This window comes from Musca autumnalis, unplaced genomic scaffold (genome assembly GCF_047663935.1).
Source record: "Musca autumnalis isolate F117 unplaced genomic scaffold, ASM4766393v1 scaffold_3, whole genome shotgun sequence".
Lineage (NCBI taxonomy): Eukaryota > Metazoa > Arthropoda > Insecta > Diptera > Muscidae > Musca > Musca autumnalis.
Genome location: NW_027411866.1, coordinates 156194096 through 156212788, shown reverse-complemented (window position 1 = coordinate 156212788; position 18693 = coordinate 156194096). Strand labels below are relative to the sequence as shown.

General features: G+C 35.1%; 1 protein-coding gene across 3 annotated transcripts in view; it reads right to left on the bottom strand.

Moving 5' to 3' along the window:
- The window catches only part of Dop2R (dopamine D2-like receptor), a 404223-nt gene that overhangs the window by 309635 nt on the left and 75895 nt on the right, over window positions 1-18693 (bottom strand). For all 3 annotated transcript variants that reach the window (XM_073975073.1, XM_073975077.1, XM_073975074.1), the window contains exon 2: window positions 13476-13513. The gene's annotated coding sequence lies outside the window, so the exon portion shown is untranslated. The remainder of the gene's footprint in view (window positions 1-13475; window positions 13514-18693) is intronic.

Below are 18693 nucleotides of genomic sequence, written 5' to 3'. Positions count from 1 at the left end.
ATAGTGGCGCAGCACGAGACAACATAAACCCTGTCGTAATACTCCCTCAGGTAGGTCAGGCCTGAACAGTTCCTAAAATGCCCCCATCCTTGGCACCCGTTGCATCTCATTGACACCGAACTATGGTGGATGAGACGTTGACAAACGGTGCAGAACCATGGCCCGGGGTTACTTTCAATCCCGGCACGGACCAAAAGAATCCGAAGCAGGCGACGGCCCCTGGCCGAGAAGATGGTTCCTCGGGTCAATCCGGTACATAGAACCGGCCGTCGTGGGATTGTGGATTTGTCATTGCGGATTTGTCATTTTGGTTGGTGCCGTCAGGGTTTCGTGGAGCTTTTAGGCCAACATTTCAGAAAGTATGGACTTGCGCAAGAAAAAAAAAATTGTACTGTCTTAAAGGGAGCTGCAAGGACAACTTACTGAAACAAATTTCAAGACCAACGGAGAGGAGCTCTTAAACTCCACATTTTCTACGAATTTTGTGTGGTAGGTACTGAATGAGTGGACTGATATAGTCCATATTCGAATCCGATCTATATGTGGAAGGAATAATAGGATGTGCAAAGTTTAAACCAAATCGATTGCTCCATCCGAAAGTTATCGTCCACACCATTTTACAGAAAAATTGTGAACTTTTGTGGGGGAGGTAGCCAAAAGAGTCGACTGATATGGCCCATCTTCGTACTTAAACTAAGTTTGGATAAAATATTACGATACCCAAAATTTGGTTCGAATCGGTTGATCCGTTCGAGAGTTATCGTGCACACCAGCCAGGCGGACAGACAGACGGACGGACATGGCTAAATCGACTCCAAATTGTCTGAAACGAATTTCGTCCAAACATACTTGGGTTTTAAAACAGTTATTTGAAAGAGGCACATTTTTGGTCGTATCAAAGTGTATATAGCCTTTTTAGCCTAACGGCTGAGGTTATAAAAACTGATGTGGACTGTGTAGCCGTTGACAGATTAAGCGGTCACAATCAAAGATCTTATGTTTTTTTTTTTTTTTTTGTAAAATTGTTCCAATGTTCCTTTTAGAACGTACCTTGATTTCGTGTAACTAGTTCGGCTCAGCTTGCCTTTAGTCGTCTGGTATTAAAATCCAGTCTGTAACCTTTGCTTTCTTGTTTCTGTTAAAATGTCGTACCCACGTATTTTTTTAGTATTTTAGAAACCATTCACGGTGCTCTTGAAGCAAATTTAAATGGACGGGGCTTGCACCTGGGAAGTTTTTGCAGATTCTGAAACTACAATGTTCAGAGATGAGAAAAATCAAAAAAATCGCCGGAGCGCTTTTTAAATACATCGCGATTCAAGTTGACATTCTTAGGAGTTGTTTAGGTTTTTGCGATTTTGCTTGGAAAACGCAAGTCCTATCAAAATGGAAATAAAAAAGATGTTGTAACTATGAAAATTTTCTACACAATTGATCTTTATGGTATTCTCGTCGGTTTCACCGTTTTTGAGATATAGAATTTTAAACTGGGACAATTCAAATTCAATTCAATTATGTAACGCCCCCTTATAAAACAATGTCATGACTGCAAATTCCCAACTTAAACTTATATATCTAAAAAATGGTACAACCTAGGAAAAGTTACATAAGCCAGTCTTGTAGAGAATTTCCACAGCTATAAGATTTTCTCAGGTTCCATATCGATAAGACTTGCCGCATTCAAGCAAAATCACGCAACTCTAACAAAAAAACCTACAAATGTAACCTGAGCTTCTTTATCTCAAAAATGGTATAAACTGGGAACAAATCAGAAAGGTCATTCCTCTAGAGTATTTTCACAGCTACAACATTTTCTTTAGCACCATTTCGATAGGACTTGCGGTTTCCAAACAAAATCGTGAAAACCTAAAAAACACCTAAAAATGTGAATTTTCATCGCGATTTATTTAAATTTAAATTTTTTTGGATTTTCTCATCTATGAACATTGCTGTTTCAGAATTCACAAAAACTTTCCCTGTGTAAGCGGTTTTCATTAAAAGTTAGTTAAGGCGCACCCTTCATGACATTGTTTTATAAGGGGGCGATACAGTCAGTGCATTGTCTCAATTTGAACTTCTATATTTCAATAACGGTAAAACCAACGAAAATACTATGAAGAACAATCTTATAGAGAATTTTGAAAGCTATAACATCTTTTTTATTCCGATTTTGATAGGACTTGCGGTTTCTAAGCAAAATCGCAAAAACCTAAACAACCCCTAAAAATGTCAACTTAAATCGCGATTTATTTAAAAAGCGCTCCGGCGAATTTTCTTGTTTTTTGATTTTTCTCATCTATGAACATTGTAGTTTCAGAATCTGTAAAAACTTCCCAGGTGCAAGCACCTTCAATTTAAATTTGTTTCAAAAGCACTGTGCATTGCCAGCTCCTAAAAGGTCAAAGTTCTAAAACATTGTTTTTAATTGAAAATACATTCTGTTAAATTTCTATTTACAAGCATACCCTTAAACGTCAAATACATGGTACTTTGTAAAAGATTCATTTGTTATTGACCTCAACGTACCAACCGACCGACTGACTTCACAATGTAACAAAGGTTACACTATTCACGAGCTACGTTTGTTTATTTTTGTTTTGTTGTTTCTTTTTTTTTCCCATGTCATTCTGTGGGAGCTTTGGCGATGACATTCGAAGGAAGTTTACCAGTCAACAATGTGGGAGTGTTTCAAGTTAATGTCAATTTATTACTTGGTTATTGATTTCCATTCAAAGGCAGCTGTAACGGGCGATAGTCTAGCGATAGCTAGCTGTGTTTGTATGTTTACGAAATGCTAAAAAATATAAATATTGAGTAAGGTCAAATGGTGTGCAGTATATTGTGTTATAACTCATGGAGAACGGACGACTACATACTACTGGGTAAACAATCAAATGTATACTGACTGTTAACACAAACAAAGTATGTATTTGAATGGTAAGTTTTGATTGGTTTCCAGAGAATTGTTGAGGAAGAGTGGTAGGTGGTTAATGGTTCTTAATGATGGTTTTGTGTTTAAGAAAACAAACTTAGATTTTCAGGACCCATCAGAAAAGACATTAGTCTTGGATTGTTTTAAAAGACTTTTCCAAGAATTTATAGACAACCAGGAATGACTTTTCAAAGGACACGGTGCTCTTGAAACAACTTTAAATGGATGGAGCTTACATCTGGGAAGTTTTTGAGGATTCTGAAACTACAATGTTCATAGATGAGAAAAATTAAAAAAACAAAAAAATCTACGTAGCGGCCAAGGTTCCCATTTACAGGGTTTTTAGGGTTTCACTAGTTTACTGGCCAACCGCTGGCCCTATCAAAATTGAAATAAGGAAAATATTGTAGCAGTAAAAATTCTCTACAATATTGTTCTTAATGATATTTTCGTAGGTTTTACCGTTTTTGGGACAATTTACTGGCTGTATCGTCTCCTCATATGTCATAACCACAATTTCCCAACTTAATTATATATCTTAAATTTATATATCTCTAGTTCCATTTCGATAAGACTTACCGCTTTCAAGGAAATCGTGAGAACCTAACAAAAAAAGCCTTAACATGTGACCTGAACTTCTATATCTCAAAAATGGTAAAAACTAGGAACAAATCATAATCGTCCTTCCTCTACAGAATTTTCACAGCTACAAAATTTTCTTTAGCCCCATTTCGATAGGACTTGTGGTTTCGAAGTAAAATCGCGAAAACTTAAAGTAAACCGAAACATGTCAACTTTGATTTTCATTTTAGATTTTTCTCATCTATGAACATTGCTGTTTCAGAATTCCCAAAAACTTCCCAGGTTGATTGCGATTTAGTTAAAAAGCGCTCCGGTCACGTAGGGGATGGAAGATACCGACAAAACCCATGATTTATCTTGTTCCCTCTTTCATCTGAAGTGGACACTGACCTCCCCGTGGTGTCACCTGAGGAACTGCCTTTAACACCCGTTAATGATAGTGACCTAACATGTGCCTCGCGTTCACCCATAAGAACGTTAAAAACTTGGGTTTGGGCGTCGGGTTAGTAACCCTCCCCTAGAAAATGCAGCCTACTGTGAAAAAAACGAAAGAAAAGAAAAACAAACCCCTCTAAAGTTGACGAACCCCGCAAACGTTTTAAGGACCATGATATGCGAATCTGCACCTGGAATGTTCGCACTCTTTATAGAGAAGGTACAGTTTACGCATTGGCAGATGTACTTGAAAAGTACAAGGCCGACATTACTGCCATAAAGGAAATACGATGAGAGTGTTCATTAGACAGTCATACTGTACGGACGTGTTTAGCGGAAGATCACATCAATCGTTTTCTTACTATCGAAATAATAATAATTGTTATTGTACAGATATTGAGAAATCAACAAAATAGAAGATAAAAAATTAAAACACACTGGGGAGAGCACTAGTGCTCATAACCCAGAGAGACATAACAATGTAAAACCAATATCCCTTAACACCGTAGTTAAGAGAAAAAGAGATAAAGAAATCATGGCGTTGCCAAATGCAAAACAACACAAAAACAACTACTATGCATTGTTAGACATTGAAAAAGATGAGCAGTGCGATAAAGAATTATTAAAAAAATTTGAGAACCAAGTAAAAGAAAATAAAGAAAAGCAACAACAACCAAGTGTTAGCTTACCATCAAACAACACGACAAACACTTGTAATGATAAATCTTCTCAACAGAATGTAATGATCAATAATGATAATGCAAAAAATAAAAACAAAAAAATTCCACCAACAAACATAATAGATATAGAAACAAAAGACTTAATTGAATTCATAAAAAATGGATTACAAATAAAAAATTTCAGTATTAAGGAATACCGAAATAAAAAATCATTATTAATGAACTCCCTAGATGATTTCTTAAGAGTGAAAGCATATCTTGAAAAAACTAAAGCAAGCTTTTTTACCTTTACCCCAAAGGGAATAAAAACTAAAACCTTTTTATTAAAAGGCTTAGACAAATCTTTAAGTACTGAAGACATTTTCAACGAACTATCTTCTTTACAAGACAATGAACTAAAAATTATTAAAGTGAGTCCATTCATCACTAAAAACAATAATAGTGCACATAAAAATGATTTACGTATATTTATGGTGCAAATATCTCCGGACAGTAATGTCCAAAAACTTAAAGCAATTAAATTACTATTCCATCGTAATATCTACTGGGATACCATAAGAAGACCTGAAATACTCCAATGTCGTAACTGTCAAGGGTTCTTTCACAGTGCCTCAAATTGCTATATGCCTTCAAAATGTGTCAAATGTGGAAAAGAACACGAAAAAGGGCAATGCACAATTAATAATGTTCCGATTGAAGAACGAGAAAAGCTGTACTGCATACTCTGCCAGAAATATGGACATCCTGCTTCATATAAAGGATGTGAACGCTATAAGGAGTTACAACAAAAACTTAGAAATAAGAAAAACATTATATCTAGTAATAGAAAAAATAATGTAAATTCATTTACAACCCCAAACATGAGTTTCGCTAATGTATTAAATGGAAACAACAATAATAATCTTAATAACTTACCCAACACTTCATTTATTGAAGAGCTAAAAAATATGATGTTAAATATTAACACACAAATACTAAACATGCAAAAACAATTACAACTGCAGGCTGCGCGAATTGACGCAGTTTTTTCCATGATTGAAGGATAATGATGACATCAAACAGTAATAGAAATACTCTTACCAAAAATCTTAAGATAATACACATAAATGTAAACTCACTAATTCGTATCAACAGAAGATACGACTTAGAAAAATTCCTCAATAAGCATGACCCTGATATTGCACTTTTGAATGAGACCAAGCTTAGCCCTAGGCATGTTCTCCAATTCCCTAACTACAAAGTTGTTAGAAAAGATAGAAAGGATGCGATTCGTGGTGGAGGAACCGCCATACTAATAAAAGATACAATAAAACATTATCATTATACAAACAAAATAACAGAGTCGTTAAAGTGTTTAGAGGTTTGTTTAATAAAAATTCCAATGGCTCACAACAAGGCCCTTTTCGTAATTGCAGCATATTACCCTTCAGGTAATAATGACTCACAATTTATTCCTGATATAGATAATCTTTTACATTCACTGGATTTGCACAATTTAAACAATTACTACATAATAATGGGAGACTTGAACTGTAGGCACTCTGATTGGGGCAACTCTACCAATAATATAAAAGGGACAAAAATGAAGCAATGGTTAACTGATAATGAAATTCAACTTAGATGTAAATTTTACGCCACAGAGCTACCATCTTATCCAAGAACGGGACCTTTTATAGACGTATGTATCGCTGACTGTAGATTACATCTATCGAAACTTAATGATACCGTTAATTGTCTTCAAACTCTCGAATATGACAGTGATCATAACGCAATCGAAATTTATACGTCCTTAGACAATATTCAAGAAAAGTTTACTTTTTTCCTTGTAGATGAAAAACACAAATATAACTATAAGAAAACAAACTGGATTAAATTCAAAGAAAAGATAATTAGGAAAATTAATCAAGGCGAGCGGATTCCTAATGATAGAAATTTAACAAACCAAGAGATTGATGATCATACAGATAAGATAGAGAAAATAATATTTGATACAATAAAAGCGGTTACGCCTAAAACAAAACTAGATCAGGGTATAGGCAAATTTACTAATACTATTATAAAGAAACTGCATTCCGAGAAAAGCAAAATAGTAACAATTATTAAAAGACATAACAGATTAGAGAGCGTACTCCATGATTCTACTATTATTTTTTTGAAAGCTAAACTAAAGTTAATTAAAAAACTTTTACACGAAAATTTATTAAACTCCATAAATAAATATGTACAAGAAAAGTTATCAAATATTGACCCAAAAGATTCAAGTAACATGTTTAAAGTAATAAAAAAGAATTTCAAAAAATTTAAACCCTTAAATTTAAAATACATTAAAATACCAAATAACTCTGAACATATTCTCAATAATGTGAATATACCATTAGAAAGTGTTGAAATTGATGATTCGCAAAATTATATAATACGCGAGCCAGTACAAATGTTAGATACAATTGGATCTTGCTTAGAAAATATTCATTCAAACAAAACTCTAGATAATAGAAATAATTTACATTTACAAGTAAACAATTTTTTTGAGAGATTCCTTGAAATCAAAGAAACATTTGAAAGAAACAGAAACACCTTAGTAACATTTACTAGTGATTTTAAAGCTGATTCGATAGACGAGACCAATAATAGAGATTACTTTGTAACAAGAGAAAAAATATTATATATATTCCATAACTAAAACCAAAGCTGTCTTCAGGAGAAGATGAAATCCCAAACATTGCTTTAAAAAACTTACCTGAACAACTCATCTTCGAATATTGTTGTTTATTTAACAATATGTTAAATAACTCTTATTTCCCCAAAAAATTGAAAAATGCTAAATTAGTTTTATTACCAAAAAAAGACAAAGATTGCAGCAACCCCAAAAATCTAAGACCAATCAGCCTACTCCCAAATATAAGCAAAATTTTCGAAATGTGTATAATAATAATATCAACAAATTCTGCATAGAGAATAACCTTTTCAGTGAAAAACAATTTGGATTTAAACATAATCAATCTACCATCAATGCTATACATGTTCTTACATCTGATATTAACTGGAACTGGAATAAGGGTCTTTATACTGGTGCGTGTTTAATTGACATGGAAAAAGCTTTTGATAGCATATGGATTCCGGGTTTAATATTCAAGCTAATGGTCTATGAATTTCCATTGAACCAAATTATTCTTATCCATAATATGATAAATGAAAAAACTTTTAGAGTATATCACCAAGACTCAGTGAGTCGAAATAAGTTCAAAATAATCAATGGTTTACAACAAGGAACAGTTAATTCCCCGATACTTTTCAATTTGTATCTTCTGGACATTTTACAAAAAGTGGATAACATAATTTCCTTTGCAGACGATATAATCATCTATCACCCTGACAAGAAAGTGGAACAAATTAATAAAAACCTTCAAGACAAGTTTCACAAAATAGAAAAATATGCAATGGATTGGAACATGAAAATTAATGTAGAAAAATGTGAGACTATTCTATTTAGACCTCCTGTTAACAAATGCAACAATGATTTAAGAAATAACTGGAAAAACTTTGCAATTCAATCATGCACAAATAATAAAATACCGAATAAAGAAATAGTAAAATATCTAGGAGTCTACCTGGATAAATTTTTATATTTTAATAACCACGTTAACGAAGCTCTTCAAAAAGCCAGAAAAGCCTTTTTCATGTACAAGTCCCTTTTCTACTCTAAATTCATCAAAACTAATGTTAAAATAATTATGTACCAATCTCTTATTAGACCCATTATAACATATGGGTGTCCCATATGGTTTAATATATCTCCTTCAAACATGGAAAAAATTCGCGTATTCGAAAGAAAATGCCTCAGGGCATGCACATCGTTATTTAGATCACCACAAAGTAATTACATAAAATATATATCCAACAAAAATCTATATAATGCTGCTAATATATCAAGAATAGACACTTTCATTATTAACCTAATACGTAATACAATTGTTAGAAACACCGACTGTTATTCAAACAATTTAATATTAGCCCCTTACTACATAAGCGATGAATATGTCTCAAAAACAATAAGTGAAGGATGGGTTCCACCAGAAGCATTTGTTTATTTAGATAAAAATAATAGAATAGAAAACGAAAACGGTATTCCTATTTTTTACCATATTTATAGAAGAGCTAATGTAAAAGCAATAGTCGATGTACCTATGACAAATTTAGATCTCAGGTTTGATAAAACCATACCTTATAAAGATTTTTATAGTGCACAAAAACCTAAATCACCAAAATTTTGGTGGCTATCAAATTAATAAATTTTTGTTTTTTCTTTTACTTCTGACTATTTTTATAAATTTAAAATATACAAGTAATGTTTTTTGTAATTCTGTTTTTTCATTGCAAAATATTATATTTAATCTGTATTAATATGGAAAATACAGGATCAAAAGTTGAAAATGCAAATCTATTCATAAAAATATTACTTGAGAGTCCGTTATTAGGACCGTTGTATAATGTAATTAATTATATTGACTGGTGTTTATAACAGTATGTTGTATGTATGATTATAAAATGAAGAATAAATAAACAGAAAAAAAAAAAAAAAAAAAAAAGGAAATACGATGAACGGGAAAGGCGTCACAACAACACCTTATAGCTGCCATGACACAAAGCATGAGTTTGGTTGCGGATTTGTAGTTGGTCGGAGGTTAAAACATCTGGTATCCAGCTTAACCCCAGTGAATGCAGTTCGATAAAAACAAAAATCTTCAACATCAGCTTTATTTGCGTTCATGCTCCCACTGAAGACATGGACCAACGGACCAAAGATATATTTTACGAGCGCTTAGAAGAAACTTATGACCGTTGCCTGCCCATGACATTAAAATTATACTAGACGATTTTAATGCCAAAATTGGAAAGGAGAATATCTTTGGTCCAACAGTCGGGAAATTCAGTCTCCATAGTGAAACATCTGACAATAGTATGAGGCTGCAAGAAACATGGTAGTTAGCAGTACCAGATTTAATCATCTCGCTATTCATAAGGGCACCTGATCACGTTGTGATAGATGGAAGACATTCATCAAGCGTGTTGGATGTACGATCGTTCCGAGGTGCAAACATAGACATAGAAGATTTTGACCAACAGAGGTCAATACAATTCTTCTTTTTATTTCACAACTGATGTCGTTTGTTGTGTTTATGGCGGTGCCGAGGTATACGAAGCCTTTTACTACCTCAAAATTATAGGAACCAACTTCAACAGTTGGTCCGTTATCAATGGACGCATTGCGCGTCGACACCATCAACTTGGTCTTCTCGCCGTTTACCGCCAGGTATCGTCATAAAGGTATAGGTTACTTCTTTTTCTTTCTTTCTTTTCTTTTCTTTTACTGATCGTCTCATGATCGTCTGTATCATCAGCATAAGCAAGTAACATGTGGCTTTTGGTGTTGATTGTGCCACTTCTTTTGACGTTGCCTCTAGTATAACCTTTTCTAGAAGGATGTTGAAAAGATCACCTCTTTTGGTACAAAACTCTTCGGAGAGATTCTTTCCTATTTTAACTGAAGATCTTGTCTCAGTTAGAGTCATTTTACAAAGCAGAATGAGCTTTGCGGGGATACCAAATTCAGACATGGCTTGGAATACCTTTGAACGTAGCGGGCTGTCGAAGACTGCTTTATAATCGACAAAAAGGTAGTAGCTGTCGATCTGCATCTCTTGGGTCTTCTCCAGGATTTGCCGCAGGGTAAATATCTGGTCAATGGTGGACTTGCCAGGTCTAAAGCCGCATTGGTATGGTTCAATTATTTCGTTAACCATGGGCTTTAGTCGTTCGCACAATATCCCTGACACTATCTTGTAGGCGATAGGGAGAAGACTTATGCCCCTATAGTTGGAGCATTAAGTCTTATCTACTTTCTTATGGACGGGACACAGGATGCTCAGGTTCCAATCGTCGGGTACGCGTTCTTCCTGCCAAATGGAGCTAACTAGCTGATGCATACACCTTATCAGCGTGTCGCCTCCGGTTTTAAACAGCTCGGCTGGTAAGCCATCAGCTCCTGATGCCTTACCAACAGTTTGGAAAAATGTTATTTCCATATCCTTAGCACACCATCTGTATCAGTTACCAGATTACCTTACTGGTCTCTACAGGAGGATGTGCCAGTTCCAAAGCCATCAGTTCGATGTTTCACTCTTTGGTACAATTTTCGGACTTCATTCTGTCTCCTGTCCATCTCGATTTGCTCACACTCCCGCTTTTCTTTTTCCTGCGGAAAAGACGTTTATCCTTTCTCCTTTTCTCCCGATACCTCTCTCGTGTGCTACGCGTTGCTACTGATTGTAGAGTAGCCCTATGTGGATTCCTTGGTGGAGGTCTCAGGCATCCAAGTACTGATTTTGCGGCTGTTTGCATGGAGTGGGCAATGTTTTGTCATTGTCCTGATATGTTATCGGGACGAGGAGTGCTTTGATTAAGCTGTTGGGCCAGTTGAGTGGAATATGCTGTGGCTATCTGTTGTGATTGCAGATAACCTACCGATATCCAACTTCCGTGTTGTGTCTGTTCGCACTTTGTTTGCTACGTTTAATCTGGTATATAACTTTGATGTAACAAGGTAGTGGTCCGAGTCTATGCTACTTTGGCTTAAGTAAGCACTTTAAAAACAAAGCCACAACTCTTCAAACAAAAATAACGGTTTACAAAACACTGATACTACCAGTGCTGATGTATGGTTCCGAAGACTGGGCAAGCAGATAAGGCAGTGCTTGGCGTGTTTGAGAGAAAAATTATTCGAAAGATCTACGGACCATTCTGCGTTGACGGTGAATATCGACGTCGTATGAACCACGAGCTGTATCTGCTATACAACGACATCAATATAGTTAAACGTATCGAGATGCAGCGATTGCGTTGGCTAGGCCATATAATAAGAATGAGCGATGGTGAACCCGCTAAAAAGGCGTATAAATTCGAGCCACATGGCGGTGCACGCAGAATTGGCAGGCCAAAGAATAGATGGCGCAAACAAGTGGATGAAGAGATGACAAGGGGCGGTATTCCAGAACGGGAAGCACTAAACAGAGAGAATTGGAGATCTTTTATTAGTTCGGTCTATGGAACAAATGTTGTGTAATGTGCCAGCTATGTAAGTAAGTAATAAGATTTTCTCTAGATCCATTTCGATAAGACTTACCGTTTTCAATCAAATCGTAAACCTAACAAAAAAACCTAAAAATGTGATCTGAATCTCTATATCTCAAAAATGGTAAAACTAAGGAACAAATCATAACGATCAAGCCTATACAGAATTTTCAAAGCTACAATATTTATATTTTATTATTATATTTAGCCCTGTTTGGATAGGATTTGGGGTTTTGAAGGAAAATCGCGAAAACTTAAATTTACCAAATAATGTCAACTTTGACCACGATTTATTTAAAAAATGCTCCAGCGATTTTTTCTTGTTTTTAGATTTTTCTAATCTATGAACATTGCTGTTTCAGAATTCGCAAAAACATCCCAGGTTGATCGCGATTTATTTAACCCTCATAAAGCCACTGGTCGTTTAAACGCCACAAAAAATGGATGCAAAAATTGACGTAAAGTTCTGTTTTTTTTTTTTTTTGAATATTTTTGTGGGGTTTTTTGAATTTTGTAATAGTATTGTCTGTTATCTGTCATTTCACGCTTATAAAGCCTCATTTGGCCTATGCATTTATAACCAATTGGCCTAAAACCCAAGCTATTAAAAACATCTAATTTTTGTAATTTTAGACTTTTGATGAAAAACTTAAATATGCGATAAAGTTTACTTCAAAAGCTTGAAACATATAAAGTCACGGATTTGTTAGGAACCCAGCAAAATGTTCAATGCCAAAGATGTCATTCAATCATGGTTGCAAGTGACCTGGCATGTCATCTTTTTAGCATTTCATTTTTGTATCCAAAGCATGTCATTTCCACCAATGCTTTGACATGTCATTTTCACCAACCCTTTGCAATGACATTATCATTACGACGAGAGTTTTAACAACGTTGGTTGTGATTTCGAGACTCCGACAACATCAAGCCTATAATTAATCTTATATATTTAGAAAAATGTGAACAAATAAAAAAACAACATTTATCTCTATTGGATCGATGGAATGGGTACAAATGCTGATGAAAAGATCGGATCTTACCCGACTTCCTTTGCATGGGTTCAAATGCTGATGAAAATATCGGATCTTTCACGACTTCTTTTGCATTGGTTCAAATCCTAATGAACAGATCGGATTTTTTACGACTTCGTTTGAACCAATGCAAAAGATGCCATGAAATCACGTCATCGCATGGAACCCCTTCCTTCAAATTGTGCTGGGAATACAGTAAGAGTATTTTTTAAATCAAAAATCAAGGGATAAGGATACACCTCCAAACACCTCCAAAGTTTTTGGCACTTTTAAAAGAAGTAGAAAAACTATACGTTTTAGAGAAAAAAGTTATTATTTAAAAAATACGTAAAAATTCTCAAAAATATAATTTTCATAAACAATTTTAACTTTTCTCGCAAATCAAATTCTCTGCGCTAAGTGGGTTAAAAATAGCTCCGGTGATTTTTTTCTTATTGATTTTTCTCATATATGAACATTGTTGTTTCAGAATCCGCAAAAACTTCCCGGGTGTAAGCTCCTTTCATTTAAAGTTGGTTCAAGAGTACAGTGAGGAATTATGAATCATATATGTAGATTTTAAGGCCAACTAAATACAAAAATGTCATATGAATCCTTTGTACAATGTTGTTTCAAATCTTCCTCTCAAATAATATAAATATTTTTGTTATAATAAAATAATATAATAAATTCGAAAAATCCACATACCTTAGTTTGATTTTACTCTTCCCCAATCTGCAAATAATCTGAAAAATAAATAAAAAGAAACACATACATCAAAACATAATTCACTACAAAATACATATGGGGATTTCTGCATGAAATCGGACACTTTTTCAAAATGTGGTTTTTGATTTCCATTATTTTTTTGGTGTGTTGGTGCTGCTCATTAGCAAAGCATTGCGGTATATTTTTATATACTTTTTTTTCAACTAACGGTTCCCGAGGTATCGTGCCTAGAAAAAGTCGAATTTTTTAAAAACTATTTGCACAGAAATCAAAACTCCTTTATTATTGGTCTAAATAGAAAAAATTGTTTTTGTATTTTTTGTTGTCTTATGGTCTTGGATGCAATTTTCGCGATTTAAAACTTAAAATCAATTTTTATCAATGATTGATTTTATTGATTTTTATATTAAACTACGACTAATTACAAAAATTTTAAGTTATATTTGGTAGTGGGATTTCTACGTCAATAAAATATGAAAATATGAATATATAAAATATGAATATGAAAATATACTGAAATATTTTGCTGATGAACAGCCTCAACACAACAAAGAATAAAGGAAATCAAACAAAAAACTTTTTGAAAAAGTGTCCGATTTCACACAGAAATCCCCACATGCATATGAAAACAAAATTATTTCCAAGTTCATAGAATACCACAAAATTTAATTTGCAACAAATAATAAAATATAAATAACAAATATTTTAAACTCGTGTGATAACTTCATTATTAGTCGCCTCTTTGTTTGGTCAAAAAATTTACATTGAAATCAGTTTATTTCCTAAATAAACTTTGATAAATTATGCAAATATCATTATTAATAAAAAGTTTATAAAAAACCAATAAATTGGACTTTGGCAAACATTGATACGGATTAGTGTCACAATTAAAAAGGGTTCGAACACACAGACAGACATTCGTCCATCCATCCATCCATTCTTCTTTCCCTCCTCATCATTATTGCCATAATTGGATTCAAAGAAACCAAAAGATCCCTTTAAATATTAGCAGTAACAACAACAAACAGACATTAATCATTCGTTGCAATAAACTTTTGAAATATCCAATGGAAATTATTTTCAGATGAAAATTTTTGATAATTGGATGAAAAGTTAAAATAATTGAGTTGTTCTGTTCGGTTTAGTTCATTCCCTCCATCTGAAAGAAATTGCAAATCATTTATATTTGACCGCAAAATGAAACACGCACACAAGCACAAACCCACCCACCCATCGACACACTTAACACAACCATTACAATTACACAACCTAATTAATAATTAGTTTTGTAAAATAAGAAACTTTAAACATTTTATGCCGCATGTCAAAAGTTTCTTTTGGTACTCGTGCAAATTTTCGTAATAATTATGTTATTGAATGTGATGTTGCTAATTACTTAATTAAGAAGGAAGTTTGCCAAAAAGGTTAATTATTAATTATTTGAATATTAAAAGGGTTTAAAAGCAAAGAAATAATTCAATTAATTTTGAAATAAAAATTTACGGTTTTTTTTTTTGAGTTAATTAATTTAATAAAAACATAAAGAAATTTAAATTTGTAGGATATTTACAATAGCAAATAAAAATAGAAAGAAATAAAAGATAAAGTAGAATTCGAACCGGGCGCAGTTATAAATATGGGAAATATAGTGGAAATTTATGGAACATTTTAAAGTATTGAGAATTACTGATATATCTATACCATTACAATTATTCTAAAGATTTTAATGCCACAATTGGAAAAGAGAATATATTTTGCCCAACAGTCGGGAAATTCAGTCTCCACAGTAAAACATCTGAGAATGCCGAAGAGAAAAATGCGGTATATAGAGCTACTTTACAAGCAGTGGCAATGCGTAGCGTACGAGAGAGGTATCGGGGGAAAAAGGAGAGGAAAAACGTCTTTTCCACAGGAAAACGAGTAAGGAAAGGATCATAGTCGAGCCGGGCCGACTATATGATACCCTACACCACTATGAATATGTAAAATATATATAGGAGATAGATATCAATTTGAACTGATTTCTATATAATATGGTACACTTATTCAACACATTCCAAATTTCATCAAAATCGGATGTATATAGCGTATTTGGTGCAGCAAATACGTCAAGTCGGCCGACAATATATATGGGAGATATATCCAAATCTGAACCGATTTCGATGTTTTTGGTACATTTATTTTTAGTCCGAACTCAGTCACACATTCCATATTTCATCGAAATCAAACATATATAGCGTGTTTGGTACAGCAAATACCTGGAATCGGATGAAAATATATATGGGAGCTATACCCAAATCTGAACCGATTCCGATATAATTTAGCACACTTATTTTCAGACCGAATTTAGTTACATATACCAATTTTCATCAAAATCGGACGTGTATAGCGTGTTTGGTGCAGCAAATACGTCAAATCGGCCGAAAATATATATGAGAGCTATATCCAAATCTGAACCGATTTTCACCAAAAGCAATAGCGTTCTTCCTATGGCTAAAAAAATTATATTTTCCAATTTTCAGCTGAATCGGACAAAAAATGCGTTGCGAACAAAAATACATGGACAGACGGACGGACATGCATAAATCGACTTAGAAAGTGATTCTATGTATGGGTCTATTTCGTTTCCTTTTGTATGTTACATATAAATGCACAAAGACATAATACCCCTTACCACAGTGTGGTGTAGGGTATAACGAGATAAATGTAAAAGCGAGAATGTGAAAAAGTTTACGATGTGAAAAAATTCACGTTGTAAAAAACCCGAAATCCTACCAATGAGTGTAACATCAAACTGATGGATTTGGAACGGGCACATCCTCCTGTAGAGACCAGCAAGGCAATTTGATTTGATAATTGATACCGATAGTGTGCTCAGGATATGGTTGGTATCCAAAACAAGACCAAGATAGTCTTCTTCGCTACATCCAATCTGTAACGTGGTTTTGTTGTAGGCTGGGGTAAACTTAGTCGGGTCCAGAGTCGCCATAAGAGCTAAACCTTACGGAATAATAAGACGAGTATTCTCCCTTTCCTGGGGGTTAAATCGGATATTTATTAATGTAAAGCTAATTTATAATCTACTGATGTTTAAATACGATAAGAAGGGTTTAAAAAGCAACTGGTAGATCGGGTAACTGACTGGGGTATCGGCAAATTGGATTCAGTATTTGTGGTTGGAAGCTTCGTACGAGATAAGTGGCTGGTGGAGTGGAAGGGCTCAACGACTCGTTATTAGGTCCGAATGCGGCGATTCGCAGATGCCCTGGAGCTGGATGACTCGGTGTTCAGTAATTGACGGAAGAACGACCGGCTTCGGGATTCGTAGTAAATGATTCGATGATGATCGGGAACTCGGTGATTCGCCGTTCGGTAGTAGGCGATCAGAAGATATTCGGGAACTCGGTGATCCGCTGTTCGGTAGCAGGCGATTTGAAGACAATCGGGAATTCGATGATTCGCTGTTCGGTAGTAGGCGATTTGAAGATAATCGGGAACTCGGTGGTTCGTGTTGTAGATGTTCGGCTACACGGTGATTCGTGTTGTAGATGTTCGGCTACTCGGGGTTCGGATGTGTTCGGCCACTCGGTGTTGGGGGTTCGGCCACTCGGTGATTCGTGTTGTTGATGTTCGGCCTCTCGGTGTTCGGCAACTCGGTGATTCCTGTTGTAGATGTTCGGCCACTCGGTGTTCGTATTGTAGATCGCGCCCTTGGCTCTCGTATTGCAGGGGTAAGGCCACTAGGTGATTCAGCACTCGGCTCGGTGTTTCAGACAATTTGGAGTCGATTTAGCAATGTCCGTCCGTCTGTCTGTCTGGCTGGTGCGCACGATAACTCTCGAACGGATGAACCGATTTGGTCCAAAATTTGGCTTTCGCAATATTTTGTCCAAACATAGTTTAAGTTCGAAGATGGGTTATATCGGTCCACTCCCCACAAAAACTCGAAAATGTTCGGAAAATTTGTGCGCACGATAACTCTTGAAGGAGTAACCGATTTGGTCCATACTTTGCACATCGTGAAATTTCTATTAGACTCAAATAAGGTTACAATATGGATTCAATCGGTCCACTCCTTCGGGTACCTTCCACACATAATTTTGGAAATGTTCAGTTTAGGGCCTGCTCTCGAATCGCTTTGATTTTTGTTGTAACAACTTGTATTCACTGCCTCCCATACGACGGTACAAGTTTCATCAGGGGCAAGTCCATACTTCCTGAGAAAATATCCTGAAAGTTGCAAACAACACCCATAAGACCGTTTGTAGTGGTTGGAGTGCAAGATAACTCTCGAACGGATTTTGTCCAAACTTAGTTTAAGTTAGAAGATAATACATATCGGTCCACTCCTTCAGGTACCTCCCCCACAGAAGTTCAAAAATGTTCGGAAAATTTGTGCGCACGATAACTCTTCATGCGAGTGGCCGATTTGGTCCATACTGTACACATCCTAATATATCTACCAGATATAGATCCGGTTCGATTATGGACTATATTTGTGCACTCCTTCGGGTACCTCACACACAAAGTGTTGGATAAATTCACTTTAAGACCTGCTCTTGAATCACTTTGATTTTTGTTGAAGCAACATGCCTCAATTACGACGGTAAAAGTTTTTTCAGGGGCAAGTCCGTTCTTCTTGATAAAACTGCCCGAAAGGTGTAAAAACCCCATATGTAGTCGCTGGAGAGCACTATAACTCTCGAACTGATCTACCGATCTGGTCCAAAATTTGGCTTTCGTCATATTTTGTCCAAATTTAGTCTCAGTTCAAAGATGGCCAACAATTACCGGCACTTTCCCCTCAATATTTAAAAAATTTCACTAAAAATGCAAAATGGAATGCACGATGTCTCTTGAACGGGGCTACCAATTTGTTCAAAACTTTGGATCTCCTAATATGTTGTCCAAATTTAGTTTAACTTCCAAAATGACCGATATCGATTTTCAGGTCCAAAATTTATGCGATGACCCACTGAAATGACTAGTGGGCGCGATATCTATCAAAAATAAGATAAACTTTCGTAATGGACTATGTCGGTCCATTCCTTTAAGTACCTCCTCCGCAACACTTTTGAATTTTAATCCTACTCCACATTTTTGTCGACCAGTTCAATTGTCCAAAAGGGCCACAACATTCTGAAAAGATCCTAAATACAGTCGATCTGTCCGTAGATGATAGTTTAAATTCAGATAG